General features: G+C 38.1%; 1 protein-coding gene across 4 annotated transcripts in view; it reads right to left on the bottom strand.

Moving 5' to 3' along the window:
* CNNM2 (cyclin and CBS domain divalent metal cation transport mediator 2) overlaps positions 1-21,650 on the bottom strand; it is a 152,872-nt gene that overhangs the window by 57,439 nt on the left and 73,783 nt on the right. Inside the window, exon 2 of one of the 4 annotated variants that reach the window (XR_014296038.1) lies at positions 9-103. The exons of the other annotated variants lie outside the window; for them this stretch is intronic. The gene's annotated coding sequence lies outside the window, so the exon portion shown is untranslated. The remainder of the gene's footprint in view (positions 1-8; positions 104-21,650) is intronic. 4 annotated transcript variants of the gene reach the window in all.

Genomic DNA, 21,650 nt, shown 5'->3' with positions numbered 1-21,650 from the left:
CCTCTCACCTCTAGAAGTAGTTGCTCCCGCTTACTGGATGAGGCAGTGGGGAGGGCGGCCCATGAAGGAAGCTTGTACAGCCACTGCCTTTGTCATATTTCCTCTGTGAAGAAACAGAAGACTTCAGTTCCTGGGATTGGTTAAGCTCTAGAATAGAGAACTAAGGAACTACTTTGTATTCTCCTAGAAATCCCATCTCTCTTTGTGCATAGCGCCATTGCAGCAGAACTGTTACACATTTTTGCATCTTGATCAGGAAACTGGAAATGATCATGAACACAGGTAGCCTGCCATACACCATAAATTGAAGGAAGCTGGCACAGAGCAGAGAAAGACTCAAAGACTGAGGGAACGTGAAGAGGAAAAGCCAGTGAAAGAATAAATTATATACAACAACCATGCCAACCCCGACGTTTGCAAAAACACTGTGATGATTACTATGTTTTAAGATCAGAATTGACTTGAGGTCAATATGGTCTCCTCTGGTGCTGGTCATGGATTCATTCAACACATATTTTTATTGAGCACTCACTACATGCTAGGCACTGTACTAAGCATGAGGGATTAAAACAAACACATACAAATAAGACTAGTATTCACTGTCAAGGAACTAGGAGCCTAGTGTGAAAGACAAGTAAAATGATAACATGGTAGACTCTCTCAAGGGACCTCCATGTGGCAACTTGCTGGTTAACTGACACACTCATTCTCCCTTTGAAACACACCGACTGAGGCCCGCAGCACACTGAAAGCTTCTGGCTAGTAAAACTACTACTCTGCACACTGTACTCGCATAGAGTAAGCAGAATGTTTTCTAAGAATTGGTTATTTTTGTTCCCAAACCTATTTATGACATCTGCACTTGATGCTGCAATTTAAATATTATAGAAACTCATGACAATAAAAAGAAATTCCTGTTTCTATGGAAACTATGATGAATCCTCTGGAAAGAATGAATCCTCTGGAAAGAATCAGTAAAAGCCAAGTTGCTTTAAAAAAAAAAAAACCCTCAAAACAAACGTATGGATACCAAGGGGGAAGTGGGGGGGACGGGATGAACTGGGAGATTGGGACTGACATATATATATATGCTACTATGTATAAAACAGATAACAAATGAGAACCTACTGTATAGCACAGGGAACTCTACTCGGTGCTCTGTGGTGACCTAAATGGGAAGGAAATCCAAAAAAGAGGGGATATATGTATACATATGGCTGACTCACTTTGCTGTACAGCAGAAACTGACGTAGCAGTGTAAAGCAACTGTACTCCAATTAAAAAACAAACCAAAAAAACACCTCAAAAACTTATACTGAATTAGGAGTGGGCAAGAGAATCACGAAAAGTGAGGAAAAAAGTCTTTAATGATTCTGCACTTTGTATTGTTTGTTCAAAAATCCTTTGTATGGTTTATTCCACTTAAGAAGAAAACTCAAATTTAGAGAATTGAGAGAAGATATAATATAGATGTTAGATGATCTCCTTCAACCATTACAGGGAACACAAATCAGCCCACATTCAAAGAAAAAGCAATACTATTTTCCAGTGCCTGTTGAAAACTGATTCAGGCAAAGAACATAAATGGCTGCTAAACATTAATGGAAAGGTTGATGGAGCAAATAATTTTCATGTGGTACCAAAGTATCACTCCATGAATTACCGTGATAATCCGTGGAAGGGGGAAAACATCTTTACAGTGGAGACAATTGATAGCTGCTACCTTAATCAAGTGATTCGACATTATTAACAGTGAACAACCAGACTGTGTGCCACCTGATGTGATGTGCTGTGAAGTACAGTTCATCCTCTATATTCTTGCCAAAAGAGTTTAATTAAGAATTTGGATCTAATTTCCAGTGTATAGGTAATACAAGAGATCAGAGAAATTAAATGATAATAATGAGAAAACAATCATAGAAACCCAAAATGTAGAGTACTCTACCAAAGAACTAGCGTGGTTTCTTTAAAAAGTCAATACCATTATTAATTCTGTTTGGTATCATTATGACACCAGTTTGGTTATGTAAGAATGTGTCTTTTTTTTTTTTTTAAGAGTTGAAAGGGGTAAAATGACATGTCTTGAATTTGTTTTTAAAATAGAAGAAAAGCAAAGAAAAAAGATAAGTGAAGCAAATATGGCAAAATGTTGATAATTACTGAACCAATAAATATATTGGGGTTAATTGCCTATTTTTTACTACTTCTGTATATACGTTCAAAACATAAAGAGTAGAAAACACTCAACGTCATGAAAAAACTGAGGGGGGGATTATTCTAGCTTAAAAGAGACATAACAACCAAATGCAATGCACAAATCTTGACTGAATCCATATTAGAAAAAAACAATTGTAAATGACATTTGGGGAAAATAACAATTAGAAAATCCAAATATAGACTGGGTAGTAAATGATTTGGGGGAACAATAAATTTCTTAGTGATAATGGAATGAGGATGATGTAGGAGAAGTAATGCTGAACATTTCAGGGTCAACTGTCATGATGTCGGCAATTTACTTTGAAATGGTTAAAAAAAACATTAAGAACTATCAAATCTAGGAGATAGGTATATGAATATTCATTATACCAGTTTTTAACTTCTCTGTATTTTTTAACATTTTCATAATCAAAAGTTTTAAGTTTGTCAAAGGGTTGCAAATGCTTTTTTCAAAATAATATATTTAAGATATGTATATAATTTTTTAAATTCCATATTTCAGTTAACTTTGTTATTTAGTGAACCAACTAAAAGGTAAGAGGGGAGAGGATCCAGACGTGGGGTGCTGATACATACATGTATAACAACCAGCTCTCTGGGGAAAACAGCCCTGGCATGTAGCATTCGCTAGTTTCCAGGGTATGAATATCCCTACCACAACTGATTCCAAATTACTAACACGATGTCACTGAACAAAGAGTTGGGAAGAGATGAGTACCATTGGTCTTTCCAGCCAGTAAAAGCCAGTTCCAACACACCACTGAATCCAGATCATAACAGAAGGATACCAGCCGTAACAGGAGAGAGGGAGAAGATGGTTTACAGAAAACAAAGCAGCAAGGTCATCAGCCCACAAGGGGCAAGGCGGGAGAGGAGACAGAGGTGTGAACACAGAAGGCAACATATTAAATTATATACAAATATTCAGCATGATGCTTGGTATACAGTAATCACTAACTTACTAAGCACCTCCTACTATTATTATACTATTATTTTCTAACCTGATGCATAATCTAAAAGGTCATCTCATCTTTTTAAGATGTCATATGGTGGTTGCTTCTAGGGAGGAGAACTGAATGGCTGGGCAACTTGTAGTCAGGAATGGGAGGAAGCTACTTTATTGCTTTGAGCCTTTTCAGTTTTGAAAAATGTGAATGTATTACTTATTCAAAATATAAATGAAATTGAAATCTATAAATTTTAGGACATGGGTCTCTTGAAAGAGCTCTTCTCTCACCTTAAGTCCCTAGCCTGACATGTATGCAGTTATGCATTCATCCCCATCATTCCTAATGTAAGAATTTAAAAATCAACAACCACAACCAATAAGAAAAGTTCCAAATCATCATGCCCAGCTGACATGGTAGAAACTGAAGTTTAACAGGTCTATTTACATGTGGAAAAGTTAGAATCTTGGCTGCCTCAGTACCCACGATAAGATTCACATGAAATCTTCAATCACTCAGAATGCCACATTTCACTCCAAAATACATTCATTCAACAAATATTTACTGAGCGCCTTCTATGTCTTTGGGTCTGGGAACACACATGAACAGAATTCTCTCTCCAACTCTAAGGAGTTCTAACTTGGCTTTGGAGAGTTTCCTTTACTGGGAATTTATCTAATCTTGGGCAACTATCTTTAGGCCAAAATTACTATTTATATATATGAACAGTAGAAATAATTCTTACTTAAAGGAACCAATATTTTCTCATAAATTTGGTGGAAAACACATTTTGTTACATGAATCCTGTCTTGAAACCATAAATTAGAGGTGTATTCTTCTAGGGGGAAAAGGCCATAGAAAAAGGAGCACGTAAACATGATTCTTAGATGATTAGCAGTGGTGAGTCCAACTCTGTAGGACTCTGTGCCTCCATGGGCAGGAGTCAAGTGAAGTAGCAGAAATCAAGAGGGAATTGCAATCCTAGGAGTAAAATAATCCCCCTGAAGGCCTCCTCCATCATTAAGGTCAAGTGGGAGCCCCAGAACTCTTTGTGTTTCTGGCAAGACCACTCCCCGGTCTCCCCTTCAATACCTGCAGCCTCTCCACCAATGTGTCTTGGGATCATCGACTAATTTCATCATGCCCTTTACGCCGCTCACAAGAAGCCCAGGACTCCAAGGCCATCCCTTATTTTTTGCCAGCCTCAAGTGGTTTCCTCTCACGCATGCATTCAATAGCACCCTGCTGAAGGCTCAGGAGATCTGTGGAGCGCTCTCTTTCTTCGATATTCTCTGAATTCCAGTCTCTTTCACCTCCCTGAATTCTCAACTCCGCCTCCTCAACTCAGGGAGACTGCCAGGTTCTGTTTAGGTTGCCCCTCCTTGTACTCCATCCAGGTAGAAAGCTGGGGCAATCATAAGGGCTCACCTTATCTCAAGGATCATTTTCCTGCACTGCCTGCTATCCAACGTCTGAAAACCACTATTTCAATATACTTTGTACAGCTTTCTGCTTGTTTAAGGAAGGAGGGTAAATCTGGTCCCTGTTACTCCACACGGGCACAAATGGAAGTCTCTCTTCCATTTAATGTTTATTTTCCATCCTAACTTAGTCACTTTCTTCCACGGTCACTCCCTTGACCTCATCATTCACCATTACTGCAATCCCTCATTATCTCAATTCCGAACATCTACTCTCCAACCACCATCTCCTTTTTTTTTTTTTTTTAGGACACTCCTGCTAGTATCCCAATTCCAACAATCCTTTGCCCTACTTTCAATCCGTTGTTTCCACCACCCTTACTTGTCCTCTTTCTCCTCCTAATCTAGCTCTACTTCATTCCATTGTCAATCATTTTCATTAGACCCTCAACTCCCTCGCCCCTCTCCATCTTATTTGCTTGGCTAAACAACAACCCGGGTTAAATCCAACTCATTATCTAAGAAATAGTACATATTTTATGGTTTAACTTATTTACTGTCTTCTATTCCACGAGAAGGACAGCTCTATGAAGGCAAGGATTCTCATTTTCTTTGTTTACTGCTGTATTCCCAAAGCTGAAAACGGTCCCCAGTAAATGGATGATACTCAATTATTTCTTGACTGGTTTAAATAATAAAATCCAAATGCTCAACCTAAGTATTCAAATGAAAACACTAAAAGTGAAATGTATCATTGTTTCTAGAATATCAAACTGCTTCTTGCTGTAAGAGAGATCATTAAAAAAAGCAGATAATGTGTATATACTTCCGTCCCTATCTTTTTTTTTTTTTTTTACAACCTCTCTTTAATGATTTTTTTGTAATGTTATATACATGGTTCTGACAAGATTTCAAACTAGAGTGAGCTCCCAACAGAATCCTGGAGATCCCAGAGACAGGTTAATAAAATTGTCACACTAACATAAAAGCTGTGAGAAAAACCTCAGGCAACAGAGAGCAGCCAGGTTTCAGCTGGGAGGAGAGGCCCATGCTAGGCTCTGAGCAGGTAGCATGGAGGAGACCAGGAAGAGAGAGGCTTCTTTACCTGTGTTTCTTTCTCTATGTTGCTCATGCTTTCTTGGCCCCCACTGCTCATAGCACTCTCCTGCCCAGTTGGCTCTACCAGCAGTATTAGGGTGGTATGCTCAAGTGGGCTGGGTTGGGGAACAGTTAAATATAGGTACAAGCAACTGCAAAGCCCTAAGTGTATCTTCCTCTTCCTACCCTCCTTCCCAGCCAGAGTAAGATGAGGACTATCGTCAGAGAAAGCTCTCAGAAGCACGAGCCAGTGCCTCTGTTTTTGTCTGGGAGTCCAGGGATCCATCAACAGATGACATGGTTAAAGAGCCAGAAAAAATGGATTCATAGAGAAGACAGATGAGCTCATCTTAGGGGCACAACTGCTATACAGAAAAACAAAATTAAAGCAAAAATCAAGCTAATGGAAAATAAATTAGTAAATATCTTCAAAGAGGGACCATTACTGGAAACATGCAGTAAGAACACGAAGTTTTAAAATAAGAACTAGAGTTAATGTTATGAAAAATTAAGAGCCAAGATAATAAAGAACCCAAAGCTGGGCTGAAGAGCCAAAGATCAGGTTAAGAAACTCTCCTAGAATATATTAGGGAGGGAAAAAAAGGATGGAAAAAAGAAACATCAAGAGGTAGAGGACAGAAGTGGAAGCATCAATATATCTATGTAATGAGGCCCAGAGGAAAGGGAGGAGGAAAAACAGAAGGAGAAAATACTTGAACAAGAAAAAACTGAGGGTTCCCAAATTTAGAAAAAGATGTAAGACCTCGGACTGAAAAAAACCCATAAAAAGGGAAAAGAAGAGGGGGAAAAATTTATAACTAGTCACAGTATAATGAAATGAAAGAACAACAAAAAGAAAAAAATTACTAAGGTTTAGCAGAGAAGTAAATGACTTATAAAGGAAAAACAAGAATCACGTTGACTCCAGAATTCTCAAAAGCAACACTGGTTCTAAGAAGTCAATGGAGTGATAGGTTCAAAGGGATGAGAAAAAAAAATTCAAACTTAAAAATAAGAAATACATATTCTGGAATACACTATAAAAATGGGAAAGGTAAGTAAATAACTTATCAAGTTTATTACTGTCTAAATAAGGTACGAAACCAAAAGTAAATCCATAGCAATTCCAGAACTAAAATTCTTTAAAAATCAAAGCACTTTGGAGGGGGCCCGGTAGGGGGGTGTGTAGGGACTGGAGGGTATAGAGAGGAAGATGAAAACTTCTAAGATGCTAGTATTTTTTGAAGTGTGTGTGGGGAATACATACATTTAAAGGATGAAAATAGGGAAAGATTTTCAATAGGAACAAACACCAGTATATGTATTATCAAAATAAGAGTTAAGGACAACTACCAAAAGAATAAAAATAGAATGTATAACTTTCAAATAGAAGGACTATTAGATTTAGCCAATAGATGGTAGGAAGAAGATAGCAAAAATAAGCAAACAGAAAACATAAAATAAAATAGCTTAAAAAGTCAAAATACAGAAATATTTTATGATCGATATAAATGGGTTTAGCTCACTGACATTCACAGAATAACTTTTTAAAAGATACAGGTAATATATGCTCACTGTACAGAAAACATGATGAAGTAATTTGGAAAACAATTAGAATCTAATGAAGAAATTAAAAATCACCAATAAAATCCCACCTTTCAGACATTTTTCTCTACTGAAGTGTTTATTACATACTTTTTTTCCACAAAAAATACCTTTTTTTGCACTTAAGTCTGAAAATCTTTGCATATCAATCAACGTGGAACCTTATAACGATTTTTAGTGGGTAAATTGTAGTTCTATTTTATATCACCATAATTGTTAGATATCCAGTGTATTTCATTTCCTCTGGGTTAGACATTTCACAATTGTTTCCAATCTTTCATCTTTCATATAATGTTTGATGCTTCCTCCTGGGAAAACTACCCTTCCCTGACCTCCACAGGATTTAGAGAAGGCCCACAGTTTTATGTAATAAGACTGCCCCCTCCATCATTTGGCTCTCCTTCTCAACTGGATAATTCTCATCACCACATTCAAAGTGCCAAATATTTCCCATCTTTAAAACCGAAAAAGCTCTCCAGATTCCCTCTCTCTTTCCTGTTATCATTCCATTTCTCTACTGTTCTTTATAGCAAAACCCTTAACGGAACTGTCTCCATCCACTGTTTCTATTTCCTCCTCTTTCCTGTTCTGTTCAATATGTTCCAAACTAGTCATATCCAATGAAACTACTTTTATGAAGATCTCCAATGACCTCTTATTTGGATAAATTCCAAGATCAATTCTTAGCCCTCATCTTACTCAATTTTCGATTACTCCTTTCCTGAAAGTCTCTTCACTTGGCTTACACCACACTTCCCTGGTTTCTCTCCTTAACGGCCACTCCATCTCAAGCTCCCTCGCTAGTTCCTCTCATTCCCCCGACCTCTAGAAGACAGAGTACTCTTGCTCTTCATTCTTGGATCTCTTCTGTTCTCTATGGACACTTACTCACTTGAGTAATTATCTCATTTAGTCTCAAAGTTTTAAATATCATTTATACATCCAACATCCCTACCTGCATCTCCATCCGGGTCACTCCTTTGAATGCCAGATTTATATATCCAACTGCCTACCTGACATCTCCACAGTCTACCAAGAATATGAAACCTTCTTTCTCTCAGTCTCTTCCTCCTTTAGTGGCGGAAGGGATGTACCAACATTCACCAAAATTAGTTGCTCAAGCCAAAAACCTAGTCTTCATCCTTAACTTTTTCCTCACTTCTAATCCTCTGAAAAATATCTAGAATTTGATTTTCTCTCACCACCCACACTGACCCCCTTGGTCCCAGCCACTGTTATCTCTCACCTGAACTGCAACAGCTTCCTAACTGGTCTCTCTGCCTTACTCTCACTCTCTACGATAAATTGTTTGCAGAATACCCAAAGTAATCTTTTCAACTTCACTAAGATTCTGTCACTCCCCTGCTCAAAAACTCCCCATCGCACTTAGAGTAAAAACCTCTCACCATGTCCTGCAAGGCCTTACTGACCCCTGCGGATCTTTGTGACTTCATCCCCCACCACTCCTGGCTTACTTTTCTCTAGGTGCTTCTTGCTGTTCCTTGAATATGCCAAACATACTCCTGCTTAAGGATCTTTGCTCTCTCTGTTCCCACTTGTGGACCACTCTTCTCTCGATTTTCGTGTTTCTTAGTCTCCCACTTCATTCAGGTCTCTGCTCAAATGTCACCCCTTATGCAGCCTTCCCTCACCAGCCCATCTAAAACAGCTCCCCCCTGCCCCAGTCAAAGGTCCTCTCTTTCTATGCTATATGTAGCACTTATCAGTATCTGATATTATATTTCGTATTTATTTGCTTAGTCTGCTCCCCACTTAGATATAGAATGCACGAAGGCAGGGACATTATCCTAGTGACACTGTGTCCTCCGTGCCTGGAACACTGTCTGGCACATAAAGGGCACCAAATCTTTGAGTAATACTGACTGCACATCCTCAGCCACACATCTTCATGTATTTGTCTATTAAGGGCTAATGATGCATCTTTTCCTCCCCCTACAAAAAAAATCAAGAGATTCAGACAAGAACAATGTAGAAAAAATGGGTTATTACAAAATATTTCAGATGTAAACAGTATAAAAGAAAACAAACATCCATGTACCTATTATCCAGTTTAAGGAATAAAACATTATAAATACAGTTGAGCCCCAGGAATACCCACCCACTCCACTGAGGCAGGTTAATACCAGATTTGAAGAAAAATAAAGGAGAGAAAACTATTTTTTGATTCACCTATTTTTCTCATCTGCTTTTTTAAAAATGAAAATAGGGCCTCCCTGGTGGCGCAGTGGTTGAGAGTCCGCCTGCCGATGCAGGGGATGCGGGTTCGTGCCCCGGTCTGGGAGGATCCCATATGCCGCGGAGCGGCTGGGCCCGTGAGCTATGGCCGCGGAGCCTGCGCGTCCGGAGCCTGTGCTCCGCAACGGGGGAGGCCACAACAGTGAGAGGCCCGCATACCGCAAAAAAAAAAAAAAAAAAAAGAAAATAAAACTATTTGACAAAGTACTATAAGTACTTTTTAAAAAAAGCGGGGGGAACAAGGCTCCATAATGCAGTGAGATTGGTGGGTTTTGAACAGAGAAAACAAAAGAAAGGGGAGAAGAAATACTAGGCAAGTGGGCAAAAGGAAGCAGAGGCCTGGTGGGGTATTCAGGGCGATCCCAGGAGGAGGAGCAAGGCAAGTTAGGAACTAGGTGCAGGTAATTTATCTTCCCTACTGAACATGTGATTACAGAAGGATTACAAATGAAGCCTGGCTGAGGGGTCAGGATCTAATTAGGTACACACCACAGAAGGCTTAGACAACACTGATGTCATCACAGTTTGACACACACGCATATATCGAAGTTGGTAAGTGAATGCTGCTGTGCATGACAGAGGGGAAACAGGCTGGCGGCTCAAAGCATAAGTGGAAGAGAGATGGAAAATCTTTTTAATTAGAAGAATACTTTAAGGATTTAATAAAGTTAGAGTTAAACTGGAAACTCCATGACCCATTAAAAACAGATCTTTTAGATCTTTGTCACTCAAGAGCAGTATCAGTAATCCAACAGAACAATTTCATATGTAATCAAATTTCTAACAGGTCTAATAGTATCTAACACTATTCTCCCACAAAAGCTACTGGCTCCGCAGAGAATATCTGACTCTAGGCTTGGGGGTGGGGGGTGGGTAGGGGGGGATACATCAGGATGGGACTGAAATACCTTGTTTTATTTTACTGGATTTATTATCTTTTTGTTGTGTTTTAAAGGTTTAAATAAAATAGGCTTTTAAAAATCATAATTTTAGGGCTTCCCTGGTGGTGCAGTGGTTGAGAGTCCGCCTGCTGATGCAGGGGACGCTGGTTTGAGCCCTGGTCCGGGAAGATCTCACATGCCGCGGAGCGGCTAGGCCCGTGAGCCATGGCCACTGAGCCTGCGCATCCGGAGCCTGTGCTCCGCAACGGGAGAGGCCACAACAGTGAGAGGCCCACGTACCGCGCAAAAAAAAAAAAAAAAAAAATCATAATTTTAGTAAGCTAAATTCTGACCAAAGTGTAAGTTACTCAGGGGCTGCCTGGGATAGTAGAACCAGAGAGCCTACATTCAAATTCCTGCCCTCTATCCCACTTCAGGCAAGGTACTTGGATTTTTGTGCCTCATGGTCTTCATTTGTAAAACAAAATAATAATAATAGCACCTGCACCAAAGTCCTTGTGAGGATGAAGTGAGTTAACACATATAAAGCACTTAAACAGTTGGATAAAAATGTAAGTGCCCTACAAATGTTAGCTATAATTATTATCATCATCATTACTGATAAAACCTGACAAGGCTACAAATACCTTGAGGCCAAGAACAATGTCTTATTGGTCTCTATATTTCCAGCATTTAGCACACTTCCTGGTACCCAACAGATACTCAATAAATAGTGCCTGAATTTAACTGAGTAATTCTAAAATTCTAGCTGTTAGGTTGTAGGTTGCAAGCTTTAACACATTAAGGGAACCACCATGATAAATGGCAGGAGGAAAGACAAAAGGGCCAACAAAAACAAGACCCCAAATCTTATACCATCAAAAATATTGTTCCTTGGGTATTTTAAAAATTTATTCTGGGTTTCTCAAGGTCTACCTTGTACTAAGGGAGTTTGATTGGGATCAGATAGTAATAGTTGATCAAAATCTAGACCCTCGGTCTAGAATTACATTAGATTCACTAAAGAATGAGATTCTCCCCCACAATAAATTTAATCTAACAGTTCACTGTAGAATTAAATTACTTTAACTTTTTCCAACCACCAAAACTTGTTTCTGAATTAAAGTACAATACAGCCTTAACCCATTCAATTCGGGACACCCTTTTGATTTTCCATTGCTCTTGGATTTTCCAGCAGTTTAGTCTCATTTGGGTTAATTACCAGTTCTCTAGATGGAAAATTTTCCTGGTAGGTTGTTCCATTCACAGCCATTTAGAAAGCACTGCTTGCGTCAGACTCTGTTTTCTGCTTGGATAAAGGGGGCTGTTACTTCAAACCCCAATTTTTCTTGGCGTCCCATAGTCACACTTCATTGAGTACACCCTGTGCTTACCTTCTACAAATGACCTTTCAAAGCAACATGCTTCATCTAACCTGCCAAGTTAGCAGATTTACCTTTCCTTAGAGTACTGATTAAGGCCAAAGAGGTTATAATTCCATCAACAGACATCACATGACTGCAGTAATAGTAATAATTCGCCATTATTGAGGGCCTGTGTATATTAGGCACTGTGTTTGTATATCTCATTTAATTATCCAAGAACCCCATGAAGAAGATATCAATTCCATTTTATAAATCACAAAACTGAGACTTAAAAAGGGTAACATTCCCTGGGTTTCTGTCCTCCCTTCAAAGGACTCTAAGTAGATTATTCAAAACGTTTCCTCACACACAATAGGGCCTGCTGAACTACTGTCTTCATTTTACAAGAAATGGAAGGTCAAAGGTTTTATAGCTAAGAAGTACACAGACAAAAATGAATTCTAATTGATTCCAAAATCCATCTTGTTAATTATTTTGCTATGCTATCTATACAACTGAATAAGGCCTTTCATAGAACTTCCTTCCACTCTCAGCTAAAGAATGAAAGATCTGCCTGAAAAGGTTTTATTTTGTATTGTGAAAGAAGGAAAAAGAAGGAAGGAAAGGCTATGGCAACTTCTGTCTCCAAAGGGTCTTAAACTCTTATTTAAAACAGCAGATTAGATAAAAGAAACCGGCATCCAGACCCAGATAAGAAGGTTTATCAGAGGCACTAGTCTGTCATCTTCTCAGTCTGCCGGCTCTCCAAATAAAGTCGTCTTCCTTATCTCTACACCTTGTCTCTGATTCACTGGCCTGTCATGTGGCTAGCAGAGCGAGCTTGGACTTGGTGCCAGCCTGAGGCCCTTTCTGATAAAGAACATGAACAAGACCCCAAAGACCCTAAAACTCCAATGTGCATGACTAGAGTCCATCCTTCCAACCTGTGATACTGAACAGAGAAGAATATCTGTGCTCGTTTGGGTAGACTCCTAGGTACTCCAGAACATGGAAAGGAACACAAGAGGGAAAAAACTCCCCTTGAAGAAAGAAATGCTGTTTCCTGGAGGGAGGAGGTAGTTTTCAGGCTGAGAGATAGAAGGGGGATTGGATAAAGGCAGAGAGCAAATCAAAGGTGACAAAGCCACGTATGGGGGAAAGGCAGATGCAGGGGAGAAAAGCATCTACATTAGCTGTACTGGCGCTGTCCAATAGAAATAAAATGTAAACTTAAAAAAATAAAATAAAATAAAATAAAAATAAAACAGATTATACCAAACTGACTAGGATCACAGTGAAATCATTAAGTACTGAACCCTTTCTAGAACATTCTTCAATGTCTTTAGAACTTCAGTAAATTGCTTTATTTCCAGGTAAATAAATTCAACCATTTTTTGCAATTCAACTTAAGATTTTTTTTTTTTTCTTTTTTTTGCGGTACACGGGCCTCTCACTGTTGTGGCCTCTACCGTTGTGGAGCACAGGCTCCGGATGCGCAGGCCCCGTGGCCATGGCTCACGGGCCCAGCAGCTCCGCGGCATGTGGGATCTTCCCAGACCGGGGCACAAACCCGTGTCCCCTGCATTGGCAGGCGGACTCTCAACCACTGCGCCACCAGGGAAGCCCCAAGATTTTATTTTTAATAGACATGTCAAGTCACCTGCCTTTTCTCTCAAAACCCAAATATATGCTATTCTGCAACAGCCCAGTTTTGATTGATGAACTTGCACTCATTTTTAGAAGCTCTCATTCTGTAATTCTTACTGATAGAAAGTATTTTTAAAATTCAACCTAGTGTTCAATGTTCAATTTAACTCTTAAAAAAAATCAGTTATACCAGGTTATTTCCTAATAACGGTATCTCTAGCAAGGTTTGTTGGGTTTTTTTGTTTGTTTTGTTTTGTTTAAGTATTTGTTTTTTCAAATGAGCTTAGAATTTAAAATGGGAATTCAAGGAGCACTCATGCAGTATTTACTAATTATCAAACTTTCATTAAGCTCAATAATTTAACATTCCAACTAGAAAATTGTATTATTAAATACTCCTGACCTGAAACCTACAGCTGTATGTTGCAAGCTAATCTTACACAAAAAGTGCAAAAGTATCCTCAATTCTTCAGCTTAAAGGTGTTCACAAAATTGAGCCCAAATAATGTCCTAATCACATAAATTAACATCTCCCTAATTAAGGACTGATATAAAATTTACTTTACTAAGCAAATAGTTTATTGTATATTAATAGTATAAATTGACTACAATTCTATTAGACAATGTTTAAAATAGACAAGAAAGGTTTATTTTAGTTTGATATATATTGCATGAAACTGCTTTCCAGGAAGAATGAAAGCCTACTTTTCTATACCCTTAACAATGGATAGTCAATCTTTGCATTTCATTTAATGAAATGTGTAAAATATGATGTCTTGTTGATTACTAGGTTAGACTTAACAGTTTCATGTTTTTGACTACTGGTATCTTTTTTTCATATCCTCTATTTTTCTACTGGCATATTTATCCTTTTAAAGTTTTATTTAAATGCTCTTTGTAAATTAAGTATTTTGTGCTATCATTTGTTTTGCAAATATTTATCCCAACCTGTGGTTGTCTTTTAACAGATTTGGCTACAACCCAAAAACTATTAATCTTTTCCTTCATGAATTCTGGGTTTTGTGTAATCTTAGAAAGGCCTTCCAACCAAAAGTGTAAAATCAATGTATTCTCCTGCAGTTGATCCATCTGCAATTTGTTCTGGCCCAAGAAGTGGCCACCTCCTTCTTTTGAGTGTCGTATATACTCCTAAATTCTAAAATTCTAAGTTGATCAAAAAGTGTGTCACATTCATATTTTTCATGACTTTAAAGAGTTTAGATCTATTCAACCCTCACTAGTTGTCATTTGTTTTCCTAAACAAGAATACTTTTTAGCCCAAGTCATCCTCTTAACTATGTTAGTTATCCTTTTCCAACTCAATCATGTTTTTCCTGTATTATTGTATCCAAAACTGAAACCAATACTTCAGATGTAATAAATAAACCGATACTTCATTTTAATATATGACCAGGATGGTGCCTCTGTTAGGTTTCATATTTCTTAACAATGCCCAGCACTTCATCCAAACTGTACTGAACCATTGTTTTTAGAACATGGTTTATAATAAGTCTTAGCTCATATTCCTCTGACAAAAAGTATATACTTTATCCTTGTCCACAATGTCAAGAGTTTGATCACTAATGTAGGCACATAAAAAATTCTTAAACATTATCAATGATACCTAGGCAACTATAACATATAAAATCTCTCAGACATTGCTGGTATAAGTGTTAAGTACTTTAACTTCACTGGAGGTCAATTTGGCCAAATCTACCAAAACTGCAGACATTCCTTGATTTATCAATTCTATTTCTAGGAATTCATCCTACAGGTAAACTTACACAAGTATAAAATGATGTATGGGGCTTCCCTGGTGGCGCAGTGGTTAAGAATCTGCCTGCCAATGCAGGGGACACGGGTTCAAGCCCTGGTCCGGGAAGATCCCACATGCCGCGGAGCAACTAAGCCCATGTGCCACAACTACTGAGCCTGTGCGCCACAACTACTGAAGCCCGCACACCTAGAGCCCGTGCTCCTCAACAAGAGAAGCCAGCACAATGAGAAGCCTGCGCACCACAATAAAGAGCAGCCCCTGCTCACTGCAACTAGAGAAAGCCTGAGGGCAGCAACGAAAAGTGGAATACTTCCCAATTCATTTTATGAGGTCAGCATAAAATATGACATACATATAACAAGGTAAATCATAAGCTAATCTCCCTCATTAACATAATATAATAATTCTTAACTAAGTATCAGCCAATCAATCCAAAGATATATATAAAAGGATCAATACATCCCAAATTCCAAGAATAGAAGGTTGCTTTGACATTTAAAAAATCAATGTAATTCATTACATTAACAGAATACAGGAGAAAAGTCACATATAATTGCCTCGATGAAGGGAGAAATAGTATTTGACAAAATTCACCATCTAGCCAGGATTTCAGAAACAAAAACAAAAAAACTCTTAGCAAAGTTAGGATTAAAGGGAATCTTGGGCTTCCCTGGTGGCGCAGTGGTTGAGAATCTGCCTGCTAATGCAGGGGACACAGGTTCGAGCCCTGGTCTGGGAAGATCCCACATGCCGTGGAGCAACTAGGCCCGTGAGCCACAACTACTGAGCCTGCGTATCTGGAGCCTGTGCTCCACAACAAGAGAGGCCGCGATAGTGAGAGGCCTGCACACCGCGATGAAGAGTGGCCCCCGCTTGCCACAACTAGAGAAAGCCCTCGCACAGAAACGAAGACCCAACACAGCCAAAAGTAAATAAATTAATTAATTAAATAAAAAAGTAACCGTACCATTAAAAAAAAAGGAATCTTTTTTAATCTGATGAAGGATATCTACACAAAATCTAAAGCAAACATCATCCTTAATGGTGAAATAGTAAAAGCTTTCCCCCAAAATGGAAAGTAAGACAAGGATACCCACTATTTCTTTTATTCAACACTATACTGGAGATCCTAAGCAGTACATTTAGGCGAAAAAACAAACAAACAGTATACAGTTTGGAAAGGAAAGAGATAAAACTCATTATTTGCCTGACATGATTGAGTTCACACACAAAAAAAATCCACAAGAATCTATAAACAATGAAAATTAAGTGAATTTACCAATATGTTTGATTAAAGGTCAATATACAAAAGTTAATTATTCTATATATCAACTACCACCAATTCTAAAAATAGAACCATTTACAACAGCATTTACAAATGAAATATTTAAGAATAAACTAGCAAAATAAAACCTCTACACAGAAAACTACAAGTGTTATTGAAAGAAATTAAAGACTACATCAATAACAGAGGGTGATATACCATGTTCAGAGATTTGAATGTTGTAAAGACATCAGTTCTTCCTCAAACTGATCTCTGGAGTCAATACAATCCCAATGAAACTTCCAGCAGGTTCATGTATGTGGAAACTGATACTAATTATAAAATTTAGATGAATATGCAAAGGTCCAAGAAAAGCTGAGACAATGTTGAAGAAGAAATACAAAGTTCAAGGACTTATATTAGCATATTGGCAAGTTATCAAGTCTCATACAAAACTGAAGTAATTAGGAGTTATGGTACTGGCACAGATAGAAAAACTGATCAATGGAACAGAACAAACAAACATAGACAAAGGAATCTTATGAAATGTTGGTAGGAATGTAAACTGACACAATTACTTTGAAAACTGTTTGGCATTATTTACTAAAACTGAATATAAGTATATCCTGTGACCTTGCTACTCAAAGTGTGGTCCAGAACCAGTACAGCTGGAATTCCCTTAAGCTTGTTAAAAATGCAGGCCCCATCCCAAATCTACTGAAGCAGAATGTGCATTTTAACAAGACCCCCAGGTGACTGATGTGCACAGGACAGTTTGAGAAGCACTGCCCTAAGATCCATCAATTTCACTCACTGGTATACATATGCCCATCAGAAATGCATACAGTTGTCCACCAAGAGACATGTACAAGAGTATTTATAATAATACTATTAATAGCCAAAACCAAAAACTGCCCCAATGCTGAACAATGGAAAGAATAAGTGGTGGGATAATCACAAAATAGAGTATTATTCAGCACTGAGAAGGAACACTTGTAACTACAACTCACAAATACAATGCTGTATAAAAGAAGCAGACCAAAAGAATACACCTGGTATGTTTTAATTTACATGAAATACAAAAAAAGGAAAAACTATCAATGCTGAAGTCAGGGCAGTGGTTATTACCTTTAGGTGACGTGGGACCATTATTCCCTCTTAGTTACTATTTCTTGATATGCATAGTTTTACATGGGTGGGAAAATCCATCAAGCTGTATATATACTTGCATTTTGTGTACTTTCTGTATATATGTTATATTTTTAAAACTTTCATTAAGAAGTACCAGAAGGTTAAATGGGTCAACTATATAGAAAATGAATTCTCTCTCAATAAATCTGTTATTTTTTTCTTTTAAGTTCTGGAAGGAAATACCCTAAAATCTAAAAAATAGTTCTCTCTGGGAGATAAGATTTATAATGGTTTTCTTTTGTTTACTCTTCTGAGTTTCTCATTTCTTATTTTCTACCACTAAGGACACTAATTTAATAAGTTATTTTTGTGGAGGAAGATTGGGAGATTATCCCTAGAGGTGACCTCCCAAGGGTTTCAGTGACACTGGGAAACCATTCAAAAACTAAGTAATTCTTACTATAACTGAATAAACATTTTACTTCTAAAATCTAATTTACGGCACCTACATACAAGGCAAACTGAAACAAAATTTATTCTATGAATTACCATAATGTTTTCCAGTTTTCAAAAAGTTCCTAAAGAAAAGAAGAATCCAGCTAGCTTAGTAGAGAAAATACAAACAAAATTTCAATGCCTCAAGTTGAGCTCTGTGGTGTTAGAAAAAATTTTAACCAGAAATGTTACTTTTATATTGTTAAGCTACAGATATCTTTTCATGTCACTATTTTAAAATCTACCTTATCCTCTCCCCTTTTTTTTTTAAACAGCTATGAGATATAATTCACGGGCCATACATTTCACCCAAAGTATACAATTCAATGGTTTTTAGTATAGAGTTGTATGACCATCACCACTATCTAAAACTGCAGAACTTTTTCATTACCCCCAAAAGAAACCCATACCAGTCAGCAGTCACTCCCATGTCTCCCAACCCCTTACCCCCACCATCAGGCGAGCATTAATTCACTTTCTGTCTCTACAGATTTGCCTATGCTGGACATTCAACAATTTTCTGTAGTTTACTGAGTACAAGTTTTACAATTCTTTTGTTAAATATAATATACTCCTAAGTATTCTATTGTCAATAAAATTTTCTTAATTTCATAGTTGATTGTTCATTGTGAATGCACAGAAATACAAGTGACTTTCCTATACTGTTGCTCTTGTATCCTCCCTGCCATCCCGCTAAATTCATTTATTAATTCTAATAGTTCTGTAGTGGATTCCTTAGGATTTTCTGCATACAAGATCGTGTCATCTGCAAACATAGTGTTACTTCCTCCTTTCCAATCTGGGTACCTACCTTATCCTTCTTTAGGGGCTATAGATTATTCATCACACATTGATTTTTTCTTGTTTTGGCTGCGTTGGGTCTTCGTCGCTGCGTGCAGGGGCTACTCTTCACAACTAGAGAAAGCCCCCACGCAGCAACGAAGACCCAACACAGCCAAAAATGAATAAATTAAATAAATAAAAATTTTTTTAAAGAGAGGGCTTCCCTGGTGGCGCAGTGGTTAAGAATCCACCTGCCAATGCAGGAGACATGGGTTCGAGCCCTGGCCCGGGAAGATCCCACATGCCGTGGAGCAACTAAGCCCGTGCGCCACAACTACTGAGCCTGCACTCTAGAGCCCGCGAGCCACAACTTCTGAGCCCACGTGCCACAACTACTGAAGCCCGCGCACCATAAAACCCATGCTCTGCAACGAGAAGCCACCACAATAAGCCCGTGCACCGCAACGAAGAGTAGCCCCCGCTCATTGCAACTAGAGAAAGCCCGCACGCGGCAAGAAAGACCCAAAGCAGCCAAAAATAAATAAATTTATTTTTTAAAAAAGATATTAATGTGATGGTAATGTGTGATGAATAAGCTGTCTTAAAGACCATCCTGCCTAGAGGCAACACAGTATTTTTCAAGTTCCTTGAAGTTGTTCACTCTGAATTAGCATACACACATTAAGGATACATGTTAATTTCTAGAACAAAATAGTGGCCTAGGAATAATATAATACTCACATGGGGTTACATTTGATAGCGAAAGAAAAGAGTGGAAAGTACTTATCTTCAGGAGTATTGAGTAGCTTGTCAATTATGCATATTGATGCAGTTAGCCAGGTCATTCTAATTTCCTTTGCTACTACACTAAATAAAGCCCTGATGGGCCTCCTTGCTCTAGATGCTGGTAAAACTACTCTGCAAATATAAGTATGCATTCACTGAGCTCCCATCCCACTGCCTGAAGTCACATGTGCATTATGAGTAAGAAAGCCACAAATGGGGCTTCAGTATAAATAAGGAACTAATCTTGTTTTTACATAAGCACTCATGAAAATGTTTTTCTAAAAGCCAACTAGGTGGGCACAATTTTATGGGGCATCAAAATAGATTTTACAAACTCTCTATAACTTAGAGATATCCAGAAGCAGGGGGGAAATATAAAACTTGAATGCTGACCTAAGGCTATAAAGGTGGTATATGTCCTGTGTAGTACAAGCCACGTTAAATATATGATGTTTAATGCTCAAGGAGATATCTGTTCTAAACCTTCACGTAGTCTAGGAGTAATGTCACTATTCTTTTATTCTTTCAGTGTTTTATTCTTTTAGTTGCTAAATATTATGATATGCTCAGTCATTTTTTTTTAAGGGGGAGGAAATGAACTATAAAATCATGTTAGAAATCTAATGGGACTGCCAGGGGCCTCCCTGGTGGCGCAGTGGTTAAGAATCCGCCTGCCAATACAGGGGACAAGGGTCCGAGCCCTGGTCTGGGAAGATCCCACATGCCACAGAGCAACTAAGCCCACGAGCCACAACTACTGAACCTGTGCTCTAGAGCCCACGAGCCACAACTATTAAGCCCGCGTGCCTAGAGCCCGTGCTCCACAACAAAGAGAAGCCACCGCAATGAGAAGCCTGCACACTGCAATGAAGAGTAGCCCCCACTCACCGCAACTAGAGAAAGCCTGCACTCAGCAACGAACACCCAATGCAGCCGAAAATAATTTTTTTAAAAACAAGAAATCTAATGGGACTGCCAAGAAAAGTAAGCATATCCTTCTTGCTTAATATTGTAGCTTTATCTCTGGATGAAATACACTACATTGATCAGAAACTTTATACAGGATCACACAATGGTACCTTTCATCTATACCATATGGGTCTTTTTCCTGAACTGCTTTTTCAGAGAAATTATGCTTTACAAATATTTAAACAGACAATTTAAATACAGCTGGTCTATAGCATGTGACATTTACATTTTAGATGCTGCACGCGTAAATATTAAAACCAAAACACTAGACTTCACATCTGTTTTTCCATTGTATTTAAATTGTTCATCGGAATTTGAAACAAACTTTTACATACACTCAGTATCTAAATTATAAGCAGGTTGTATTCCTATGTTTCTAAATCAGAAGTAAAATTTCCCAGAGGAATAATGTCATAAATTGTGATAAGATTTTTCATAAAAACTTGTTTATTAGAGTTGCTAAAATCTACTACGTAAAGTACAGTATTGGACTCAGCAATAATATTGAGTCAATAAACTTCTGTGGGCTTAGTAACCTAAGCATTAATTGTGATAAAATGGAACATTATTTTTAATACTTAGCAAAGGCATTATTTTTTAAGATCTTTTAAAAATATTTTGACTTTTGTTCCCCCTTCACACTCATTTTTTTTCAATCTAATTATAGTCTTTTAATGCTTTGAAGAAGAAATACAAATAAATTCAGGGATACTTTGGAAGAATAATAGGTTATACAGCAAGTGCTAACTGAGATAATCTCAAGCTGATGAGCTTACAGGCCAGCTTTATTTATTTTATTTATTTTTTAACATCTTTATTGGAGTATAATTGCTTTACAATGGTGCGTTAATTTCTGCTGTATAACAAACTGAATCAGCTATACATATACACACATCCCCATATCTCTTCCCTCTTAGTCTCCCTCCCTCCCACCCTCCCTATCCCACCCTTCTAGGTGGTCACAAAGCACCAAGCTGATCTCCCTGTGCTATGCGGCTGCTTCCCACTA

This window comes from Mesoplodon mirus (genome assembly GCF_964341445.2).
Source record: "Mesoplodon mirus genome assembly, chromosome: 2".
Classification (NCBI taxonomy): domain Eukaryota; kingdom Metazoa; phylum Chordata; class Mammalia; order Artiodactyla; family Ziphiidae; genus Mesoplodon; species Mesoplodon mirus.
Note: the sequence above shows the minus strand (reverse complement) of the source record. Positions and strands in the feature narration are given on the sequence as shown.